This window comes from Agrilus planipennis, unplaced genomic scaffold (assembly GCF_000699045.2).
Source record: "Agrilus planipennis isolate EAB-ADULT unplaced genomic scaffold, Apla_2.0 scaffold128, whole genome shotgun sequence".
Classification (NCBI taxonomy): domain Eukaryota; kingdom Metazoa; phylum Arthropoda; class Insecta; order Coleoptera; family Buprestidae; genus Agrilus; species Agrilus planipennis.
The window spans coordinates 883,587-888,456 of record NW_020438862.1 but is presented as its reverse complement, the minus strand read 5'-3'; the positions used below and the strand labels follow the sequence as shown (position 1 = coordinate 888,456).

The 4,870-nt window shown below is 29.9% G+C and overlaps 1 long non-coding RNA gene across 1 annotated transcript; it reads right to left on the bottom strand.

Annotated features, from left to right (window-relative positions):
- Positions 1 to 994: 994 nt before the first annotated feature.
- LOC108743217 lies at positions 995 to 3,371 on the bottom strand. The gene is made up of 3 exons (XR_001938781.1): positions 3,235 to 3,371; positions 1,525 to 1,628; positions 995 to 1,154 (listed from the first exon to the last, which is right to left on the bottom strand). It is a non-coding gene; the product is annotated as an uncharacterized LOC108743217 (long non-coding RNA).
- Between the last annotated feature and the right edge of the window lie 1,499 nt (positions 3,372 to 4,870).

Below are 4,870 nucleotides of genomic sequence, written 5' to 3'. Positions count from 1 at the left end.
ATCCTCCGGCTAATATGCTAATGCTCTTTCGAAATGGCACATAAGTCGTCTGTTGCAAATTATTTATTACTAAATTTATGGAGCTTTACAAAAATGCGAAGGTCGAAAGGTAAAATAGAAACGATTTAAAATGTTTAAAAAGATTTTTTTATCGATGGAAATTGTAAATTATCTGGTATAAATTAGTTAATATTAAAAGTACTAGTTCATTAATTAGTGTGCATAGATAACGTACATACATACATGCGTAAAAGCCCTTTAACGAAGACGTTTTGTTTTGATGTAGCCGCTGGTGTTAATTTTTTGTGTTGGATTTGCGACGGCTTTTCCAGCGATTTCCATCAGTCGGGAGGAACTTGCGCGGTTTGTTCAAAATCCAGCAACAGCTTACATATTAACGTACAACAGAAACGATGATCCTTCGAGAGGTTACGAATATGAGTAAGTATTACATTATTTCCAAATTGATACATATCCTATTCAGGAATTTGTAACAGGGTAAGCCGAAAATCCGTTGCTTTTGAAATTATTTCATTAACGATAAAAAACAAATGCCTACAAAAACAAAGACTCGCCAAAGTTCAAAGTTATGGAACATTATTCTACTGCCATTTTTAAATTACGAGAAAATAAGATTTTTTAAATGAAATTATAATTAAACTACTAAATTTACATAATTTGACATACGAACACTCTAGGAGTCCTGAAATTAGTGAAAGAAATATTTCATTGAAATCTGTAGAAATGGGCAAAAAACTATTTAAGTACTACTCTTAAAATATACAGTTTCTATTACTATTTATAGAATAAAATTTAAAATATATACTAACTTTCACACTGCTGGAAAGAACATAATTCTACATTAACACAGCTCTGCTTATAACATTATTAAAATGAAGCTTAATATTGGACTATAGAAAGTAGGTTACAAATGTATAAGTTGAGCTTTCTGGACTTTAATTTACTATTTTTAACTAACATGATTACTTACCAATTCACTGTCATAAATCTTTCCTTTGCTAGCAACGCATTGTTTCTGTTGTTAATAGGGAAACGCACTTTCCTTTGGGATTTAAGGTGCTGCTACTTTGTGGAATAAGAGGACTGATATAACCAATGCTCTTAACATGGCATCCAGAGGGTTTATTATGTTCCTGCAAAATGAATTCTAATGAAACAGTATTCAGGTACAATTACTTCAGTCTCTCTAGTAATAGTGCATAATACAATGTTAAAGTAATGCTGAACCCTTTTGTTTGTTTCTGTCGTAGTTGTTCATAACACTCGAATTGAATTTTATTTTGAATTTATTTTAAATTAACCATCTCTTAATGACTGACAACTGACATTAACTAACTGACATTCATAGATTCAACTCTATCTATAGATCTTACCTAACCATAGACAAGACATCATACTACCTCTCCATAGAACAGAGATAGTAATAGACCACAGAGTACAGCAGCGGTAAATTTAAATTCAGACACTACAATGTATTATATATATTATGGCATATCTGCTCACCTTATTAACAGGATTGCCTTAGATGAACAGCAAGAACACCACGGTAGACAAGTTGTCCTCAAAAAGAACTTCGACATTCTCTCCCCCTCTCTTTTATCGTCAATCTGTAGAAAAGAAGAAAAACGAATTAACCACATACTAGAGGCATTGATAATTAATTTTTTTAATTAACTACCCACTATAAATAACTTCAAGTATAAAGTGAAATATTCACCTATGTCAATCGTTCGTAAATGTTTGTGACGAATCATTTTGTATGTGTTCAATTAATACAATAACTGTTAATTATATAAATGCTCAAGAACATCGAAATACAAAATAACTTGGGGTTTCTAAGTGTTTGTTTAGTCAAATTTCACAGTAACTCAATTGATTCATTTTATTTTTATTTTCCTGTAATTATTAATTAACGAATTAGTTACAAACAAAATCATTTGTTACAAGCTTCACCAAAAAGTCTCAAAAGATTGGCATAGATGTAAATTTAGGAATTTGACATTGTTCTGTGTTGACTAAGTATACACAGGCAAAAAAATATCTAATTCAATATTAATTATTATTTGTCTGCGTATAATTAGCCAATATAAAACATAAAGTCAAATTTTTAAACATCCAGCTATACCTAGCACTTGTGAATATTTGTGACCAATTAGTTAATCGGTAATTAATTTATTAATTAAGAGAATTTATCATCAGCTAGCATTCTTTAAAAATTAATTTTAAAATAGACAATCGATCGAAAATCGTTTGTGAATTGTGTATACGGAGGAAAATATATGTGAATACTCATTATTTTCAATGCCCTCTAATGTAACCATAAGTAATGATATAATGAAAATGATAACATTTTCACTATAAAATTACTTATAATTACACTGAATAGTTAATAAAAACTACAGCAAAAGGGATATAGGAATCTTAAAAAAATGAGAATGATATAACTTTTGCTTTTTCTTCCTACTGGAAAAATTAAAAATTTACTTACTCTTGATATACNTATAAATGCTCAAGAACATCGAAATACAAAATACCTTGGGGTTTCTAAGTGTTTGTTTAGTCAAATTTCACAGTAACTCAATTGATTCATTTTATTTTTATTTTCCTGTAATTATTAATTAACGAATTAGTTACAAACAAAATCATTTGTTACAAGCTTCACCAAAAAGTCTCAAAAGATTGGCATAGATGTAAATTTAGGAATTTGACTTTGTTCTGTGTTGACTAAGTATACACAGGCAAAAAAATATCTAATTCAATATTAATTATTATTTGTCTGCGTATAATTAGCCAATATAAAACATAAAGTCAAATTTTTAAACATCCAGCTATACCTAGCACTTGTGAATATTTGTGACCAATTAGTTAATCGGTAATTAATTTATTAATTAAGAGAATTTATCATCAGCTAGCATTCTTTAAAAATTAATTTTAAAATAGACAATCGATCGAAAATCGTTTGTGAATTGTGTATACGGAGGAAAATATATGTGAATACTCATTATTTTCAATGCCCTCTAATGTAACCATAAGTAATGATATAATGAAAATGATAACATTTTCACTATAAAATTACTTCACTATAAAATTACTTATGATTACACTGAATAGTTAATAAAAACTACAGCAAAAGGGATATAGGAATCTTAAAAAAATGAGAATGATATAACTTTTGCTTTTTCTTCCTACTGGAAAAATTAAAAATTTACTTACTCTTGATATACTGGTGTTCAGTGGACAAGAAATTACAAACTTCCTTCTAGTGTGAAACAGTGAATACTACAATGAAGGACCAACCTCGTATGATGTGTAATATTCCTGTGGAATTAAACAGTATTAAAATAAAATAAATTTAGATTCCATGGTAAAGAACTTACTCTTTACAACTTTTTAAAATTAACAGAGGGACAAATTTGCAATTTAAGTAATATGTAACCATCCACCTAAACTGACTTCCAATTAATCTATTCTTATTAGTAATTGAATCTACTTTTACTTGAAATGCATACTAAGAAATTAAAAAAAAAAAATTAAAGAACTTAATTTTTATACTGGCTCAAATCACCTTATATTCTTTTTTTTTGGCACCCCTATCTAAATAGGGTGCTCCCTTTATTTTGGATAATACAAACTAGCTTGTATTAAAATAGGGAACAAGTTTAGTTTAAACACTTTTTGATTAAACTTTCAGAGAAAGTTTTGTTTGAAAAATGTTTCAATTAAACTAACAGTGACGGCCAAAATGAGCATATAACAATCTTAATATGCAGCAACATCATCTTGAAATCACTTTTCGATTTTGAACCATAACAAATTTCCTCAAATTAATGAGGGTGACAACAGCAACAAAAATATTTTTCTCATTAATTTGAGGAAATTTGTAGTGGTTCAAAATCGAAAAGTGATTTCAAGTTGATGTTGCATATTAACATTGACCACTATTAGTAATTAATAAAACAATGCCTTTTAATTACATTATAAGCCTCATCAGTTTTACCTACTGCAAAATTTTCTTCTACTTTCTTACACCTCCTATCAATTCACTGTTCGTTAGCTGCCCTACACTTCCTAATTATCGGCACCAATTTGGATATTACAAACTCTCATGCTCCAAATTTTATTCGGTTCGGTTAGTAATTTATTGAGACGCAGTGATGAGATCAAATAAGATTGAAACGACCGTATCAATATTGTTTAGGTATATATGAATGTAAACTGTGTCGTCGTTGAAGTACCTTAATAAAGCCTTATCTAACGGTTAAAATACTTCAGTAGCAGTAAATACACACTAGATGGCGATGCGCAGCCTGTATTTGCTAATATACATAGATTATTATTTTAGGCGTTGAGTTTCTTTTTTTTTTTTCAATAAAGTTGATGAAATAAAGAAACGTAACGGTCAATAGGGCCAATAAATGAAACCAATGTGACTTCACTTTTCACCAGATGTTACGCAAAAGTGATTTGGCTTGCTCTCCGCATAAATGGTAACCCTGAACGGGAAGAAATCGTTGAGAAAAAGGATTTCAATCATACATATTGCTTCAACAAGAAATTCTCTACACTTTTCTGAGAACGAAAGGGCACTTATCAGGCGCAGCAGATGGCAACAGCTGCGAATTCTCATACACTCCTATGTGGGAAAATTGTCCATTGTTTATTTTCCCTTTTCCACGCTTCCAGTAAAGGATGGTTTCCCATTTGTTTCGTCTATTTCCGTAAGGAAATTGCGCGTATGTACTTCCTACACCTAAACCTTGCGAAGTTGTTCTTTAAAGAGTGCGATTTGTTTTACGAACGAGCAGAAAATGCGTTGTCAACTTAAGCTGATGTGTTGAAAATGAATAAA